Source organism: Triturus cristatus, chromosome 2_2 (genome assembly GCF_964204655.1).
Source record: "Triturus cristatus chromosome 2_2, aTriCri1.1, whole genome shotgun sequence".
NCBI classification, from domain to species: domain Eukaryota; kingdom Metazoa; phylum Chordata; class Amphibia; order Caudata; family Salamandridae; genus Triturus; species Triturus cristatus.
This window is the reverse complement of record NC_140582.1, coordinates 779,276,347-779,297,063: the sequence shown is the minus strand read 5'-3', so window position 1 is coordinate 779,297,063 and position 20,717 is coordinate 779,276,347. Positions and strand designations below refer to the sequence as shown.

The following is a 20,717-nucleotide window of genomic DNA, read 5'->3' as shown; positions in this document are numbered from 1 at the left end:
CCCTGTGATTCACAACATCACAGGGTTTGAGAATGAAAAAAGTATTTTAAAAATACCATAGATTCCAATAAACCTACTAAAAGGGTTTTTGCGATTCATTCAAAATCACAATTAGAAGGGTGCATTAATACAGGGTCCTCTCCTAATTGCAATCCTCAGTTAGATAGGTCAATAGTTTGCACCCAAAATTGCAGTCGCAAGCCAAAGAAAAGTTACCAAAACATCAAGGGAGGTGGTAACTCATTGCAAAAGAGGAGCTGTCCCAATTGGACAGCTTTATCTTGCGAATTGTGTAAGATGGTCTTGGACATTCTAACCAATGGCCCAGGTGACCCCTGCTTGCTCCCTCTGATCTCTTCCCAAACAGGAAACATGCTTTTAAAGCATCACTACTTCCTCCAAGGAACACAGGCTGTTCTTTGTAGGTCATGCTAATTACAGGGAGTCACAAATAGTGCATTCCCAATTAATATACATTCGACAGGTCATTCTGTGACACCAATCTTCTGAAAATGTTGCCAAATGACCTATTAGTAAAGAGGTTGAAACTCAAAATTAAAAAGTTAGCTCTACCCGGTCTGTTAGTACATTTAGCTCAAGTTAATTTCTTGAATGCATGGGCTTCCCCTCAGTACATTGACTTGTAACACTATCAACGTACAGTGTTGGTCAGAGAATGGGGGGTAATGGATTCAGAGCCTTAGCAATCCTACATTAATAGAGCATATATGGTGTGGTTCCCTTGTTCTTGAAAATGGGAGACCCTTTCCCCATTACTTGTACACACTTTAGGATGTGCAAGAACAAGTAAGGTTATTCTATTTCTGGAAAAAAATTCAATTTCATAGATCTTAGAGACTAAAATAAGACTTTTCACAGCCAACACATGTTTCGCCCCTTTACAATGGCCATCTGGCATGGGGCTTCCTCAGGGCGTAGCATGGCCTAATTTTAGGGTAAAAGGTATAAATCAAATCCTTTCCCTGTGCTGCGTGTAAGCGAATTCTATTAGTGAAAGTATCCATCTGCTAGCATGTCTTCCGAATCTGTCAGTATAAGCCTATGCCTATGAAGAATGAAAAAGAGTGATTAACCTTACTTGTTCTGGCACATCCTAAAATCAACGTACAGGGATTCACATTCTACTGGAAGAATGATTAGATCTTACTCATCCATATAAACTCCACAAGATCCGTGCTCATTGGAAGTAACTAATACAAAGTTGTCTCTGAGTATTGATGTTTTATTGGCTTAACCTACAACTCATCAATAGAACAACATACCTTAGATTCTAAATTATTGAAAGCCTCAATATCTGACAGGACATTGCAAGAAGAAAAAAAACGACCTGGTTTCAACTCACCTTGTTCTTTAAAGTGATTGTTTATCTTCAGCAATTAGACTTTAGAGATGTTGTCCTAGTATTAATCATATCACATTGTCCTGCTACTAAGGATCCCAGAATCTTACCTGACATACGAGGTTCAATATAATACCCCCACTTTGAGAGTACTCTACTTAGCCCATCTACTTACCCACTTTTTTATTTTATTCAAAGCAAGCTTATTTTATTCAAAGCTCCTGGTAGGTCGCTCCCCCTCTGCACAGCTCCGCCTGTGTGACCCGCCCCAGCTGCCGCTGCTAGGAACTCGCCCATAAGTATGCTTCCTCCGTTTCTGTGCCCTGTTGTTTTGCTTCTGTGCCACTGTTTTCCCCCCTTTTGTGCCCCATTTTTTGGTCTTCTGTGCCACTGTTTTCCCCCCTTTGGTGCACCGCTTTTTGCCTTCTGTGCCCTGCATTCCCTCTCATTTGTGTCCCGATTTTTGCCTTCTGTGCCACTGTTCTCCCCCCTTTGGTGCCCCGATTTTTGCCTTCAGTGCCACTGTTTTCCCAACTTTTTTGTGCCCCATTTTGCTTTCTGTGCCCTCGTCTCCCTCGCTGCTGTGCACCCTGCGGTCCCGCCTCCCAGCTGCTCCTCCCTCCCACCTCCCCATATATGCTGCCCGTCTGCGCCCGTCTAAGCCTGGATCGCGCCCAGCACCAGGAACCCTGGCCCCCGCACACACCACGACGCCCGCCTCCGTTACGACTCCAGCACCCTCCACACACTCAACGCCGGGCGATCACGCACCTGCTGCCTGGCCGTCCCGAAGCGCACCCAAGGACCCTTCTCCTGCCGGAACTGCAGCTTCACCAGCATCCGGCCCGCCAACCCGCCCAACATGGAAACCAACTTCCTCAGATGTATCCTGCTCAACACCCACTCTGCCCGCAAACACGTCATCGAACTCTGGGACCTACTCGATTCCACCTCCCCAGACGTCGCCTTCCTGACGGAGACCATCCCGGAAGGCTACAAGATCACCCACAAGGACCGCACCAACAGAACAGGAGGAGGAATCACCATCGTCCACAGAAACACTCTCAAAATCTCGACACACGCTGACGACACCCTCAGCACCGCCAAACACTTACACTTCCAGATTCACACAGACCCCAACACCACCCTCAGGGGCACCCTCATCTACAGACCCACCGGACCCTGACCGCAGTTCAGCGACTCCATCCCCGACCTCGTCAGCACACACGCCCTCGCCTCCACGGACTACATCCTCCTCGGGGACCTGAACTTCCACCTCGAGAACAACAACGACTCCATCTCCTCCACCCTGATCGGCAACCTCGGCAACCTCAGACTCAGACAACTCTTCACAGCACCCACACACTCTGCCGGCCACACGCTTGACCCCATCTTCTCAGCGAGCACCCACGTGTTCTTCGACCGCACCACCGAACTCCCCTGGACCGACCATCGCTGCATCCACTTCACCTTCCAGACACCCACCACACACCACCACACCCAGCAGATGCCTCGCCACAGCTGGGGCAAGATCACCGAGGACCAGCTAACTGCCGCCCTTGCCCAGAGCCCACCCACAGACCCAACCGACCCCGACGCCGCAGCTCACAACCTCAAACAATGGATCAATGACTGCGTCAACACCCTCGCCCCGCTCAAGAAACCCCCCAACACCCACACCAGCAAGAGAGCCAGCTGGTTCACCGAAGACCTCCAGGCCTCCAAGCGTACCTGCCGAAAACTAGAAAAAAACTGGACCAGCGAAAGAACACCAGAAAGCTACACAGCCCACAGGAACGCCACCCGCTGACATCACCAACTCATCAGATCCGCCAAAAGGTCCGCCTTCAGAGGCCGCCTCGACAACAACGCACACAACAGCAAAGAGCTCTTCAGCATCATGAATGAACTCTCCAACCCCAGCTCCAACACCATCGACATCCCACTGTCACAAGAACTGTGCGACTCGCTGGCCACCTTCTTCCACCGCAAGATCACAGACATCCACGACAGCTTCGATGCCGTCACCACCCCGACAAAAGCCAACATCCCCGCTCCCACGACCACCACCCGCACCAACCGCCTGCTCGTCTGGACCAACGACAACGACACTATCAAGATCATGAACACCGTCCACTCCGGATCCCCGGAAGACCCCTGCCCACACCACATTTTCAACAAAGCCAGTAGGACCATCGCACCCCACCTTCGGAAAACCATCATCATCTCCTTCGAGACAGCGACCTTCCCAGAGAGCTGGAAGCACGCAGAGATCAACTCCTTACAAAAGAAACCCAAGGCGGACCCCAAGGACCTCAAGAACTTCTGACCCATCTCCCTGCTCCTGTTCCCAGCGAAGGTCATCAAAAGGCCATCAACAAACAACTGACCAGCTTCCTCGAAGAGAACAACATCCTGGACCCATCCCAGTCACGGTTACGCAGCAACCACAGCACCGAAACTGCCCTCATCACCGCCACCGACGACATCAGGATCATGCTCAACAACGGAGAAACCGCTGCCCTGATCCTTCTGGACCTGTCAGCCGCCTTCGACACAGTCTGCCACCGCACACTAAGAGCACGCCTCCATGTGGCCGGAATCCAAGAGAAGGCCCTGGACTGGACCACCTCCTTCCTCTCCGGGAGAACCCAGAGCGTCCGCCTGCCACCCTTCCACTCCAAAGCCACTGAGATCATCTGCGGCATACCCCAAGGCTCATCTCTCAGCCCAACGTTATTCAACGTCTACATGGCACCACTCGCCCACGACGCCCGACTCCGCGACCTAAACATCATCTCCTATGCCGACGACACCCAGCTGATCCTCTCGCTCACCAAGGACCCCCACACTGCAAAATCAACCTCCACGAAGGAATGAAGGCCGTCGCCGACCGGATGAGGAACAGCCGACTGAAGCTGAACTCGGACAAGACAGAGGTCCTCATCCTCTGCTCCACCCCCTCGGCCTGGGATGACTCCTGGTGGCCGATGGCACTAGGAGCACCCCCTACACCCACCAACCACGCACGAAACCTAGGGGTCATCCTCGACTCTACACTCTCCCTGACAAAGCAGGTCAACGCCGTCTCCTCCTCCTGCTTCAACACCCTCTGCATGCTTCGCAGGATCTTCAAGTGGATCCCCACCAAAACTAGAAGGACGGTCACCCAGGCCTTCGTCAGCAGCAGACTGGACTACGGCAACGCACTCTACGCAGGAACCTCAGCAAAACTCCTGAAACGACTCCAACGCATCTAGAACACCTCCGCTCACCTGATCCTGGACATCCCCCACCGCAGCCACATCACACCCACCTGAAAGACCTGCACTGGCTCCCCATCAACAAGAGGATAACCTTCAAGCTCCGCACCCACGCACACAAGGCACTCCACGTCACCGGACCAGCATACCTCAACAGAAGACTCAGCCTCTACACCCCCACCCGCCAGCACCGCAGACCATGCCCTCACCACCATCCCCCGCATCCGAAGAGTGGCCACCGGCGGCAGATCATTCTCCCACCTCGCCGCCAAGACATGGAACACCCTCCCCATCCGCCTACAACAGACCGAAGACCTTCTATCCTTCAGGAGACTCCTTAAGACCTGGCTCTTCGAACAGTAGCAGCATCCCCCCCCTAGCGCCTTGAGACCCTCATGGGTATGTAGTGCACTTTACAAATGCTATGATTGATTGATTGATTGATTCTGTAACCTTGAAGATGGTAAACTCAATCACCCCACCCTACCTAGAAGGCAAGATGAAAATCTTTGTGAAAGATTTGCAGCACATACATTAGCAACAGCACCAAGCTGTAGACCACAATGTGCAAAAAGGAGTAGACAAGTTAGAAGGACATTTCCTGCTCTTCTTTGAGGAGCTAAAATGTCATCACTGTCAACATCCAACCAACAGACTGTATCCTTCCTCCACTCCAGAAAGTAAAAGATGAGGCATCTCCGGATTTAATCTTTTATCCATATATTCACCTCAAGTCTAGTGATGTGTTAGCTCCTTCTTTTATGTGTGAAAGTGTTTAGTTTTTGTTCCAAATAGTAAAACTCCAGACATACCATATTTCCCTGGGACTCATAATCCTGATTTGTCTGGTAACTCCTATTACCTGCTGAATCAGGTTTACTGGACAATTCGTAATCTGCCCCTTTATAATTAGTATGGACTTTTTAAACAAGGCTGTGTTTTGCCACAGAACATGATGATAATAAGACCAAAGTGGCACAAAGACAGACACGGGCACAGAGAAATAGAACAGCAAAGTGGCACAAAGACAGACAGAGACAACAGCGGCCAGCAGAAGAGGAAGGCTCTCCCACTGGAACACCAGGGATGAGGCGCAGGCAGGAGCCTGCAGGTGGAGGAGGGCCTCAACACCTACCTGGGCAGCAGCGTCCAGAGCACAGTGCTGGAGCGGTGGCACTTGATAGCGGAGCTGCAGGGGGAGGGCAGGTCTCTGACCAGGAGGTCTGATCTGTTATCTGTTCTAGCTTTGTGGGAATGACTGTTTCTGCTTTAGGGTTGTGTCTCTGGTTTCCACCCATTCTCTTTCCTTTACAGCCTACCACTGAGTAGATTCCAGGGAGCTCAAGAAGTAATGGTGGTGCCATGTGTGTTGGCCTATAATTACCAGAGACAGAGAGCTAGAGAGAGAGTGAAAGAGAGAGTAAGCGATAGGCACAAGTCATAAGGGCTAGGAGAAATAGGAAATGTGAGGTCAAGATGAAAGGGGGCAAATAAATAAAAAATGCAGATGGGGCAAAAAGAGTACGAGTGTGGAATGGAATGTAGTGGCATTGAGGCCTATCGAGTGGGAGACTGAGCTACTAAAGCATTGATGACGGCCTATGGCTACAGAGAGAGGGGCAGAAAATTAGCAAATACAATAAACGTAACTGCTGTGACTGTTTGACTTCATGAGTGAAGCAATGAGTATTCTAAGTTGATGATTATCAATGCAAGAAGCAAACATCTACAACATGCAGACAAAGAAAAAGACACAGCGTGGAAACAGAAATCGAGGTTGTGTACGTGTCCTAATAAACCAAAACTGCATGTCTAGCTCTTGGCTGCAGAAGAAGTGCCCAGGACGCTGCTCCCTTCGGTCCAGCTGGAGGTCTGTGCAAACAGGAAGGAATGTAATCCCTCTGGAAGCTTCTGGAGACGTGAGTATCTTTAAACGGGAGCTGTGAAACGAAACCATCCGCTGTGCACTCCAGCTCTCCTCTGTCAATAAATTATGAGCTCAAAAGAAAGCAAAAGCCCTTAATTAAAACAAACATGAACTCGGGGCAAATTATTGTTCGGACCTGGGAGTCGTTCCCACCATAGAGAACCGGTTACAGTAAGCGGTATTTGACTTGGTAGAAGATGTACGTTTTTTTCCCTTGGGAACAAACATTAATGCTACAATACAATTACGACTTAAGGGAGAAACTGTGTTTTCCCAATTGCTTTTAAATGATTTTTGCTGTTATCCCGTCAAACCGTGTTTCACTGAGGGTCAGCTGAGTGTCTACTGTCTAAAAGAACGATGATCAAAAAATTGAGATGAGACTCCATGAAATCAGGCCAGGACCCTAGATTGCAGGAAGTGTCTTTTTACGGCACTTATATGGCGCTTCATACCCTGACAGGAAACAAACCACTCGAGTACCTAGCTGACTGAGTCGTTTTCCTTCATTCAGACCTCTTTCTCAATACTAGAGTTTGTCGATGGGTTGCTCCATCACAAACATGTCAGACGCCACCCCCCCCCCCCCTTATTAAAAGTACATTATATCCTATGGCACTGATAAAAAGGTGGACAGCACATCCACCACTTTTATGGTGTAGTAACCCATCCACCAAACTCTAATTCAGCCCTTAGATTCTTAATAATTAACAGTAAAAGGGGAAAAAAATAATCAAATGTGATCAAATCTCTCAAGAATAAGAATCAGGTGTGGATGGTGTTAAAAGATGGCCTAGAACTCGAAGCGTTACTTTTAGAGGCTGAGGTAAGGTTATGATAATTGAGAAATGCTGGTACATTTGAGCTACCACACAATGCTGGTGTTGCCACAGTTCAGAGTAAGTCAGAAACAATATTATCACAGCTGTTCTTGGTCAATCTGTTACTCATATCTCCTAATTACCCCCAGTGCTCAATCTGTGCCAATGGTTGCTGGCCGGGGCCACTGGCACTTATTTTTCATAAAATAACAGACACTGGATCACTCCAAGGCTGCAAATCATTAGTGTGCCAAACAATTTTATGCCATGAGTTTATGGTTTCTATATTTTCACCACTCCAGGAAGTTATGTCAAATTTTGCCTGGGCAATAGCTCAACAACTTCACATTCAATGGTGTATAGCCGACACGTGTTTCATCACAAAAGAGACTTCTTCAAGGCTGCAAACATTCAACATAATAAGCAATATCTAAGTAAACACCACTTGTAATAAAAAAAGTTTGCACCTCAGTTACCCAGGACAGAAACAAGTATAGAAAATAAGTGTACAGAATATAGTGAGACAGAACCATTCTCCATCCCTCAAGTGAATTAAAGCACACAGATATAAAAAAGGAGGTATAGCATCCGATAATTCAACAGAACATCCAATAGTGAATCTCTGCATCATGCTTCCAAAACATCCAAATATACATGGTCCTCATGGTTTAATATAGCACCCATATTTAGAAGAACAGATGAATAAATAGATACCCCAGGATATGTGCCCTCAAACCAACCAAACACAAAATACTCCCCTGAGCAAGTCCCAACAAAAAAGAGGCCACAAATAGTGCCTTAAGTAGTTGTGATTTGACAAGTCTGTAGCATGTTTCAAAAATGAATTATTGGTATCTAAGGAAAAGGACAACACAATAGAATGCCATTACAATTATATCACTCTAAGGCATAAAACAAAATTAAAAGAATTCCCATACTAAAATGGTTACTCCTACTTACCTTCACCTATATATATCTGTGAAAAGCCAAAGATCATTCCTTCCAATATCTTTAATCTTCCAGTAACGTATGCAGGTAATTACCCATATCACTGCATACACATTTCAAACCTAACCTCTGATAGCCATAATAAACTGTGATTCAAAGGAAAAACTCCCTGTTCAAAACCGTAATAAACAAAGTGTTGCAAAATTCGTAAAGTGGTAGAACTCTGAGCTCTCCCCCTTGTATTTCCACCGACCTTAAAAGTAGTGACGTCTAACTCTTATTCAGCATCCAAGTATAATGTTGTGCCAAAGTGAGATGCTAAAAACACATGGTCCAAAAACACAGATGATGGACCATTGCGAAAGACTAAGTTGTATGCTTCCCTATGCTTGACCCGTTGGGAGTATATGGCACTGACCAAACCAGTAGGCTAACCTGAAAAACCATAATCCACAGTATGTGTGTGCATACCTTTTAAAAGAGAAAATCAAGGAATATTCAGTCGAAACCCTCGTAATGCCAAAGCTGCCAAACAAAAATATAAGACAGTCAACAGCAATGTAGAAGGTGTATTTTTCGCTTCCCACATTTACTGAGATTAAGAGAGGGAGAAAAGCAAGCCAGGGAAAAAAGCAAAAAGACAGAAGAGAAAGATGGAAAACCATCAAAAAGGAAGAAAGCAAGATTGAGATAAAGGGGCTAATGGATTAAAGATGCATGAGGTGGATTTAAAACGACAGTCTTGGTATGCAGTGTGCCAACATTGAATTGCACCAGCTGAGGGCTTCTGAGCAAGGCCTTGGGCCCCTGCACTCATTCTTTTACAATTAAAGCACTGCTTAACCCACAGGACTGACTCTATGGTAACCAGTGCATGAAATGTGATCTTCATTACTTCAGTCTATGAGAACATTGTATCTGTGGTGGAAAGCAGCATTCTGCAGTATTCTAAGACATACAGAATGGCCTGTGTCCAACTGAGAACTTATTGTGGCTTTGATAAAGTTTTTGCAGTTCTTCTGTGGAAGAAAATAATGCATCTTCTTCAAGGTATGAAGGCAAAGTAACCATGTGCAAAATGAAAAATTAGTTTATTACTATCCCTATTATTCAAAATGAATACAATGTCACCCAAAGCTACAACAATACTGACTCTGCTAGGGCAGGGATGAAAACTTGAACTGGATTCAAGAAGTTAGAATATTCGAGAAAGCAAGACAACTCTAAATTGACTGGTCTTTCCAAAGATATAATAACCAAAGATAATATAGAAATTGGTTGAAAGTTATCAACATCAAGATGATCTGCAGTGGGTTGCTTTAACTGAGGTCCGACCAATGTAGAGTAGTTTTTGCTCCAATATTTCTAATGATGAACTTTATTTAATTGTTCCACACAGGGGGAAAGATGAAAGGTTACTGGCTAAATTGACACAGGAAGTCTGTGGTCCCTAAACTGCCTAGTATTGTCTGGGATGATCCACTCGAAAGCAAGCACCTAGTAAATGAAGTGGCTGCCCTCCTCTGCCTCACTACAGTTCTAGCAGCACTGTGAATTCAGCAACTCTGCTGTAGGCTGCAAACACAGAGAGGCAACATTTATTAGTCGCATCTTCAAAAGGGTCACCCACGGACCCTTGGGCTGAATAAAGTTGTAAACAGCTACCAGTGAACTAAGGCTTAGATATTAGCTAGACTCTGCTGTGATCAGAATTGCCGATCTGATTGCACGTGGATTGTGCTAAATAGTTGTAGACAGCTACTGATGCATTGGGGCATAGATATTAACAGTGATATACTGGGACCTCCATTTAAGGGAAAAGTACTGAACCCATGTCTGTGTTGTTCGGTAAAGGTAGTGCTATATTGTAATACATAATATAAGGCAAGGGTATAGATATATAGCAATCTCAGTTCTTAATGCTTTGAATACTGGTCACATGACAGATTGTATTTATATGAGGTACAGGTAACCTACATATACAAACCAGACATTGAATACGGATAGGGGAACAATAGTGAGTAAAATCCATCATTGGTGTGGACCCACACCAATCTTCTGAGGTGTTATAAGTGCTTGTAACATGACAACTCATGTATACCAAAGGTACAGGTAATATATCAGTACGTACAAAACAAGGATAGAAAAACAACATTGAGTAAATTATATTAGTAGTGTGGATACAAAACCACGCCATTCTTTTGAGGTGTTGAGACCATGGGTGATAGAGTCAGCTTGTGCGATCCATTTGCATTCCATCCTTTGCAGAATCTGTCCCATATCACCACCCCTTTCTTCAATGGTAGCCATTTCAATTATTTACCATTTCAGTTCTTCTGCTATGTGGTTCTTTTCTTTGTAGTGTGCTACCAGAGGGGCATTTAGGACCGTATACACCATATCCGGCTACGATGTTGACTGATGCGCGTCTTGATTGGTTGGGGCGTTTGTCCAATGTATGGTCAATTACAAGGGCACTAGATACAATATACCACATTCCGCAAACTGCAATTTGAAATTTGTTTTAATTCTTGCTTGATATTCTTATGTTCAAACATCTTTGTATCAAAAGAGAATTCACAAGTCACACAACGGTAGTGCTCTTTGACTGGTGGAAGACCCCAGAGGGAGTGTAGTGTTCTAGGTTTTTGGCCAATTTTTTCTACGTAGACGAGTGTACTAAGTGATCTTTTATGTTTTTCCCACATTTCGGGCAACTATCGGGGCTACAATGGTAGGACTTATACTCTCGATTAAGTGCCAGTTATTTTGAATTAATCTCCGGATCTGGTGGGTGTGTGGACCAAAAGTAGTTACACAAACCCATTTCTCGAGAGGTGTCTTTGTTTTAGCAGCAAGCAATTCCTGCCTGGGACACTCCATGCTCGATTCAGAGAGTTCCTGACTACTCTTCTGGGTTAACGTCTGTCCATCAGTTTGTGTTTTAGGATTTCCGCTTCTTTACTGTAGTCCCCTTTCGGGGAACAATTAATGCGGAAACACAGGAGTTGGCCAAAAGGCAGGCCATCTTCAAAGCTCGAGGGTGATTTATTTTATAGGCTAACAGGGTGTTTGTCTCTGTCAGCTTTCTGTAGAGACTAGTGTACAAAAGCCCATTTTCATTTTTTATAATCAAGTCCAGAAAGGTTATATCTGTTTTGTGTATAGTGGAAGTAAAAGTTAGATATTTCTGTGCTCCGTTTAGGTATGTAACAAAATCATGGAAATTAACCTCTGAGCCAGACCAAACCAAAAAAATATCATCAATATATCGTTTCCAGCATACTATGTTGGGATGATTTCTGTTCTGATGTGCGAGAGCGTGCAATTGTTCAATGTGGTCCATGTAGATGTTAGCCAGATTGGGAGCAAAAACAGCATCCATTGAAGTTCCAGAGCATTGCTGGAAGAATTCTCCATTTGATACAAAATAGTTATGTTGGAGTGCGATCCTTAGTAGGGAAATAATGAAATGGGTAGGTACTTGGAAAGGATGGGTGCGTGTATCTAGTAAAGTTTGGATTAGTAAATGCTTTCCTCTTGGGGGATATTCATGTATAGGGATGTAATGTCCCATGTGGCTAAGCAGTCAGTGGTAATGTCAAAAGGCATGTTTTCAATGGTGTTGATCATGAACATGCTATCCCTAACATAGGTATCTTGAACAGGTACATAATCTTTGACAACAAAATCAATATAACCTCCAATCAGTTCCAAAACTGACCCACACCCAGAAAGGATTGTGCGTCCAGGTGGAGTGTGGCGTTTATATGAATCTTGGGCAAGGTATACATGATTGGAGTGCGTGGTTTATTGGTATTCAGATATTCAAACTTTTTTTTGGACATATACCCTTGCTCTCTAGCCTCAGTTGTGATCTTCATGATCTCATTTTTTATCGTGTTGAGTGGATTACACGATCATGTCTTATAGTGTCTAGTGTCAGAGATTTGCTTATTCAGCTCTGCATCATAGTCAGTTCTGTTTTGGATAACTATTCCACCACCGATATCTGCTGGTTTCAAAATGATATTTTCGTCATTTTTTAGATCTTGTAATGCCCGCCTTTACTCCAATTAGATGTAGGGGATAAAGCATCTAGTTGATTTTAAATGATCTAAACCACTAAAAATGAGCTTTTCAAAAGTTATTAGTTCAGGTTTCATCATGGAATTGGTGGGATATAAGGTGGAAGGAGGTCTCAAGCCTGTACCTGAGTCTGTCACAGAGGATGTTTTATCCATGAACAACAATTTTAGTCTTATCTTTCTGAAGAATTGGAATTATTCAGTCTTCAGGGTGAAAAAGTTAGTTTGTTCAGTGATCACAAAGGTAAGACCTTTACTTAGGAGTGATACTTCTGCAGAGGAAAGCATATGTTCAGACAGATTAAAGATGGGTATTATTTCAGAAGTGGTGTGTGGAGCATCGGTTTCTAATATTGTTGTGGTCCCCATTGATTAAATTTCCTCATGGTCTGGCATTCCCTGATTATCGTCTACCTGCTGCACAATGGACGGACTATCCGTCGGCGAGATTGCAAAAGCTCTCCTGGAGAGATATTACCGTGAGCGCATGGTACAACATCTGGGTGCACCTCGCCTACGAGAACTAGGTGCTTCTTGGTTCTTATCCTTCAGACCAGTCTTTGATGACTGCATTGTACCTGTCTTACGATGCCTGTTCTGCGGAGGAGAATGCGAGTTAGATATCTGTCTGACATCTCTAACGGAGATGCCAGTGGACTTAGACTCCAGGCTGGAACCACTGTGGTCCCATGCTCGACTCTGTCCCCAGCGTATTCCCATCTTAATGCTTGTATTCCTCGAGGATTCGCAGGTGCCCGTGACTGAGTTGGATTTCAGCACCACCCTTGGCACTGAGATATCGAATACAGCACCGGCTGCCTCACCAACAACTGTTGGCAGCACTGAGGAGTTTCATCTATGCACACCTAACGTACTATGCAAGGTATTACAGTGTTTGTCCCCTGCTGTAGCAGGCAGCGATAATGTTATGTCTCCCAGCCAGGACTTCTAATCTAAATCTGGCTCACCGTGTGATGGGAACGGATTCTGAAATTTTCTTTCCCCTTTTCAAAATAACTTTGCAAATTGACACTTTCAATAAGCATGGCCTTCTAAGTACGCTTGCAGTAGTTCAACTTGTGTGATCGAACCCATTTAGAACTGTGATTTGTGGAACTTTACAACAAAATGTCAAATTATTGCCAAAGACCATTTTATCACCTCGTTTTTAGACTATTTTTAAATAGATCTTTTAAACATTTTTTTAGAGACATTTTAAATGTCTTCTTGACAATGTTTATGCACTGACACTGTTATAAATGTGTATCTCAAAATGTGTTATTATTGTTAAGTATAAGGTGGAGTGGGTGTTATATTTCATATCGGTACCCTGACATAGGTTTAGAGAACATCGTACACTTCCCTACATCATCCCCCCGTCATTTCATATGAACGAGCCTTATAAGGACACAATTCCAAATAAGGACTGACTGCCTTGTATGGACATAACGCCTTATAAGAACTGTAGCCTTTTATGGACTAAACCTTTCACCTAGTTCCATGCCGAGGGTGGGTTTTTCCCGATCGATATTGCTAAGACGTCATCCTTAGCACATCTGAAAAATTTATGAGTACACTCACCAGGGGGGCATACGTCACCTCTCCTATCTACGCACACAGGTTTAATCCCCAACATCATCCTCATACTAAACAATGGTTAATACACGTACATAGACTGTATAAATACAGCACCTCTTGCTATCAGTAAGCATGAGGGATCCGAGCCTTCAAGGCTGACACACTGACCAGAGACGCTGCGGGTCCGTCATACCATCGCTCCAGCTGACAGTGGTCTAACTATCCCTGACGGGGTGTCCAACTCAAGTCCAGGACAAAGCCCCACACTCTCACTATTCAGGTATGGGGGTTCAAATAAATCCTAGCGGGATTCTTGGCTCTTAGATTCTAGGCTATTAGGCTCTTAGGCTCATTAGCTCTTTTCGCGACTACTCACGTGCTAGGTACACTCAGGGGTCAGGAGGCCCCCTATTAGAGATCATCCCCAATAGGACCAGTCAACAGATGTTTCAGGAGAACCCTTTCCTCTAGGTTCCCAGCAAATCCACCTCTCTACTGTCTCAGAAGGAGTAGGGAGACCACTGCCACCTGACATAGAGACAAATCCTAGTCCTGGGTAGCAGCTGGAGTAAGATGTCCTTGAGTCCTCCTTCCATTACGAGACAGAAGTCCTTTAGTACTTCTCATTAGTGAGAGTCAGGAGTCCTTGTGCCCATTTCTTCATCAAGAGACAGGAGCCCTCTCTCTTCCAGCTGGGCAGGCATTTTACCCCTGGTTTCAAAGATTTCTCAAACGTCTCTCCCTAGTGCAGGACTTTATATGTGGGGGTAGAACATTTCAGCTCACTTGCACTTATGACAAGCCCAGAGATGACACCCCGTCCCAACCACCCTGCTTAGTAACTTGAGGCTATTCAAGATGACTATTTTGGGTTTCAGTGTTAACAGCTCTCTGAGAGCCTAAGCTCAACCTCTAACTGGCAGAGCAGCTTGATCTTTTCCCTTCAAAACTTCAAAGGGGAGCCTGTCCTGTGAGGGGTGCAAGAGATATGGCTGCCTCCATTTGTTTCTGTGGGGATGGGCATGCACAGGCAGCTTGCCTATATTTGGCCTATAAAGATGCTGCCCTTAAAAATGGACCTATTCTCAGCGTAGTAACCCAGAAGATTAGTTCAAAGCCTGAATCTAATTAAGAACTGAGAAATATGATCAAATTCAAGTACAGGAAGGAGTGCATATATAGCAAAATTAATGTTATGTTTGAGCATAGGGTTTTTGTTTTCCAATGGAAGCACATGCTTTCTAGACTCAGCCAGTGTAAAGTTGTTACATTTGTGCAGCGTTCGCCGATAGTATAAATACAGTGAAGCACTACAGAATTTCAGATAAACGCTACAGCTCTCATATTACAGTTCAAAAACATCTCATATTCAATGGCCGATTAAATCACAAAGACTGCAGTGGCCAAAAAATATTTTAATAAAGGATCCATCTGCAACAGGCTATCTGTGAGCAGATAACATGCTGAATTAGAAAGTAGCCCCACAAGCACACATGTGTGCACACATGATCACATGCTTTTTATCCCAGCTGCACAGCAGTCAACCGTGCTTTAAAAGCCAGACACTTGCAGTTAGCACTCAAAACCATTTTACCAGACAGTGAGTGAGCCTCACTCACAGAAGAGATCCAAAAACCAGATTTTCCACAAGAAAATAAGAGAACAAATCCAGTTGCCGCCAGCATGGCTCACAGGTGGGGGGTGGGGGGTCATGCGGGGAAGGGGGAGGGGGTTTAATTTAATAATAAATGTTTTAAAAAACGTACCTTTCCTCCTGCTGGGTCCTGCATCTTCTCGGCTCCTGCTTCTGCTCTCCTGCCTCTGGTCAGGCTCCCTCCCCAAAGCCAATCACAACGCTACAAGCAGCGTTGTGATTGTTGTGGACACCGCCCAGCAGGTCCTTACAGGGAGGCCATGTTCTCCTTGGAGGCTGTATTGCAGCCTGCATGGAGAACGGCAGAGTGCACATGACTGGTTTGGGTGGCCCCAGAGGCACACCACTCCTCCCCTGCCCTGTCTGCTTGCAGAGCAGACCCGCCCACCTGCCTGCTCGCATCCAAACATAAAATGGTTAATAACGGAAAGTTATTACCATTTTATGTTTCTGCTTTTCCCACTGCGAGAAATAAGTGGGTGACACTCCTACACCCTAGTGGAGGAGCTGCCCCTGAACAAATCTTGGGGGCTAAATCGGTCTTAACATCTCCATACTCTAAATGAGGCCCTCATTGTTCAAAAAGTATTTATGTGTAAGTCATCTATGTATCCCTTCACAACCAGTGTATTTTATTTTAGGTGAGGGTGAGCATATTATTTCACTGTTTTACAACACTTCAAGTTTCAAGCCAGTTTGTGCCAGAATCCATTACTGGCTTCTAATTGACCAGGTTTCCCAGGCTTTGGGTGGGTTCACTGAAGCGTTATTCAAAACCAATGCCTGCACCACTAAAGGAAATAAAGCACGATCACTGGTAGCAGTAATATAGGGTAGATAGGGTATTACAATTTCAAAACATAGCTCTTTAACAATTAATTCGCTTTGAATTGTTTTAAAATGTATTTTAGATTAGATAGAAGAAAAAACAGGCAAACTTAACAGTCAACACATGGATTAGTCTCTGATGTTTGTGGTTTGAAACCTGACAACACCTAGACGTCAAGCAAAACCTCAATAAAGTATGGTATGATGCTGATTGTTAAGTTTTCCTATTATTGTCTGATTCACAATTTAACATAACCATTGTCGTATTTTAATCATAATTTAATGTAGGCCTCATTTTGCTTTCCTATTCCAGTGAAGCCAGTGACTCAATATTCTAAGCACATGAGAATTTTCCTCAAACATGCAATTTGGATTGAAATGATAACTGTTTCTATTGACATCTCTGGGACAAAAATGTGTTTAGCAACAGTATTTGTTACATCCTGTAACAGCTGGTTAAAGCTTTCTTTCTTAAAAGTCTCATCATTAGATGTGTCTGATGCTTACGATACCTAAGGAAGCTGAGTAATCGATTTTACTTAATTTTTCCGGATTTATATTTTAATTCCTGCTACATCTCCCTCATCTCATAAGGACTGACCAATGAAACTGAGTGGTCTGACAATTTTGGTGATGCCAGCGGGTGTCACGCCGAAAACTAGTGCATATAATGGCTCAAATCCTGGGAGAACCACAGATGATGCGGCGGATAGGCATCGGAAGTGACATTGCGGCATCACCACGTTTTGACGCAGAGCAAACTTTTTCAGCTGTAACTTTATTGTTACAGTGACAGACTGAGACAGATTTTCTGTTTTAACAAACTAGAACTGGTTACTTGGAACTTTATTGAACTGTCCTGAGAGTCTCTACAAGGTTCACCTGGCTTCCTATTTCTTTTGGACACAAGCCTAAATCTACTTCGGCTGAGGAAGATTTTCCTGATCACCCATCACAATCTTATTTTTAATGAAATTGTACTTTATCATTTAAATAAGTAACTTAAAATTTGAATTTAAATCTGATTCTACTGATTCTGTCTCATCATTTCCTTGTGGGTAAACTTTATTTGGTTTTGACTTAATTAAGATTTGGAAAATCTCTATGACTCTAAACGAATTTGATTTGAAGGCAGTTATTTTATGCCTGGTCCTCATTAGGTAACTGTCCATCCTCCGAATATCCAGCCCTTTTCAGCACAGAACAACATGCATCAGAGAACAAAAGGTAGTAAGAGGTTATGAATACATAGTGATGACATTGGGTCCAGTGACTGCTACAACACTATACATATGATATAAACAAGGTACACTTTAGTGTCCAAGGATAGGATACGATATAGGTCTTATAAAGCGCTCGAATGCCGAAGCGTCTTGGCGCTGGTAAGTACGGAAAGGGAACAACAGTCTTCAAATATGGGCTCCATTAGAAAAGCCAGGTTTTTAAAACTTTCCTGAAGCGTTGATGGTTATCTACTAATTTTAGCGAACAAGGAAGCCTATTCCAAAGTCCAGCAGCACGGACTGAAAAGGCTCTACCTCCCCATCTAGCTTTCCTAATCCTACCAACCTAGATGAGGCTCCGAGTGCTGGACCTTAGCACACGGCTAGGAGTGTAGGGGATCAATATTTTCTGGATATCATTGGCTCCGCCTCCAAAGACAGCCTTATGGACCAAGTATATGGCCTTAAAATCTATCCGGTGATGGACAGGGAGCCAATGTAGGGTTTTAATTCCCGCAGAGACCGATTGATCTCTGGGGATATTTAGAAGTAATCTCGCCGCGGCATTTTGCAAAGCCTGCAGCCTCTTAAGCTGAGCCTTATTTATCCCTAACAGTAAGGCATTACAGTAATTCAACTTGGATAGCACAAGCGCCACCACGACGGTCTTGCGCAACTCTGGCGTAATAAAAAGGGAAATCTTGCGCAAGGTCTTTATTAGAAAAAAGCAGGATGACACAAGGTTGTTGACATGGGCCGAGAAGTTTAACTGACAGTCGAACAGCACACCCAGGTTTTTCACCTTTGGCACAGGGCAGGGACACTCACCGGCCCTCGAAGGCCACCAAGAGTTGTTCCACAGGGGATTCCCCGGGCCAAACTCAATGATCTCTGTCTTTTCAGTGTTAATCTTCAGGAAGCTCTCATGCATCCAGGTCATAATTTCTGATAGGCAGTTGTGAAATTTAAGGGCCATATCGTTAGATTGTTCAACAGTGGAAATTATGAGCTGGGAATCGTCCGCATATGAGACTAAGGCAAAGCCATGCTTCCTGATGAGTCTGGCCAGGGGAGTAACGTAGATATTAAACAGCGTAGGTGACAGCGCTGAGCCCTGCGGAACCCCACATGGAAGATGAAAGCTGTCAGACTGTAGGCCATCCCAGTGTAAACTTTGCTCCCTTTCTTCCAAAAAAGATGAGAGAAGGGACAGCGCTGGACCCTCAATGCCAATATCCTGTAGCCTTCTTATCAACACCGTATGGTTAACGGTGTCGAAGGCAGCCGACAGATCTAACAGAACAAGAATCGCCCTGCCTCCCTTATCGACTATGCTGCGGATCTCCTCTGCTGCCATAAGCAGTGCTGACTCCGTCGAATGTTGTGCACGAAAACCATGCTGGGTAGAGTCTAACAGATTATGAGAGTCTAGATAGTCCGTCAAAGATCTGTTAACTGCTCTCTCTAAGATTTTGGCTGCAATAGGTAGTGCAGCAATAGGGCGGTAGTTCTTCGGTACATGGGGATCCAATGTGGGTTTCTTCAATAGTGGTCTAATCGTGGCTATCTTCCAGCTGGAAGGGTAGCTACCAGACTCCAGGACCTGATTAATTAGAGGTGCTAGTTCACCTGCAATTACATCAGCGGCGAGGTGCAGGATTGAAGGGGGGCAGGGTTCTTTAGGGGAACCTGATTTGGTTAAAGTAATCAGTCTGCGGGTTTCCTCTCACGTTATTGGTTGAAATTTACTTAGACCAGGGTGACTCGTACTTCTATTTATCGGTAGTTGCCCATGCTTCTCCGGGTGCGAATTTATAAATTCTTTGTAAATTAGCTAAACCTTTTCCTGGAAAAAGGAAGCTAGTTTATCGCACATCGCTTGATCAGGCAAAAATGTATTATCTTGAGGTGGTTTAGAGAGTGCAGTTATTGTTTTAAAAAGCTCTTTAGTCGAGTTCCCTGCTTCCCTAATCTTTGTTGCATAGAATAGACTCTTTGCTGAAATTATTGCATTTCTATAAAGTGAAAGGGCACAATTATACCTGGTTTTATTCTCGGAACTATAGTCCACCCTCCAGAGGCGCTCAGCCTTTCTGCAGGCAATCTTTAGGGCCTTCCAACCATTCGTTGAAATCCTGAACCGCCTCCGAATTATCCTTACTAAGAGTAGAATGAGAATGACCAAGTGCGGTAATTAGCCTATCAGCACAGACCTTAGACCATTGTCTGATCTTTACTTTTGCCGGCTTTGGGCAAAGTAGAGGTATTGGTAATCCTGATTTGATATTGAAATGGATTGCGCTATGATCAGACCAGGGAAGAGCAATGATATTGGCCAACTCCAGTTCTATATTGTTGACAAAAATACCATCTAAGGTATGGCCCGCTCGATGGGTGGAACCATTGACTACTTGGTTGAAGCCTAGGGCTGCCAGATTCTCAAGCAACTTGGTTGAGTCTGGATGATTCGTAAGTTCCAGATAGTAGTTGAAGTCACCAAGAAGAATGAAAGGGTGGGGTTCCATGTGGGATTCTTGATGATTCATTAGCGCTTGTGAAAAGGAAGTCTTGGGCCCAGGTGGGCGATAGATTAATAGGCCTTGAAACTTAAAGAAGTTCCCTAAATAGATGGTAAAATAGAGTGCTTCTGCCGGTAAATCCAAATAAGTTTCAACTCGTAGCTTTAAATGGGCTTGATGAACGATCGCTATCCCTCCACCCTTCTTGCCTATTCCATCTTGCGCGGTAACCACATAACCGTTAGGTAGAGCTGTATTCCAGTCTGGACCGGAGGTACTATCGTTCCAGGTCTCGGTCAAAAAAATTAAATCTGGGGAAGTATTTTCAATCATGTCCATAATCTACTATTTGTTTTTATGTAAAGACCGAACATTCAAGAGAATACAGCGTAGGGTTTGGGACTGGCCCATCTTACTTTCTGTCTGAGAATTATGTCTAGAGGTGTCTTCTGCGCAAGCTACACCCACCTTGTCTAAGGAGATATCTGTCCCTATAATATTCTGTTCA

At 44.5% G+C, this 20,717-nt stretch overlaps 1 protein-coding gene across 1 annotated transcript in view; it reads right to left on the bottom strand.

Moving 5' to 3' along the window:
- DLC1 (DLC1 Rho GTPase activating protein) overlaps window positions 1-20,717 on the bottom strand; it is a 1,452,292-nt gene that overhangs the window by 706,403 nt on the left and 725,172 nt on the right. The window lies entirely within an intron of this gene.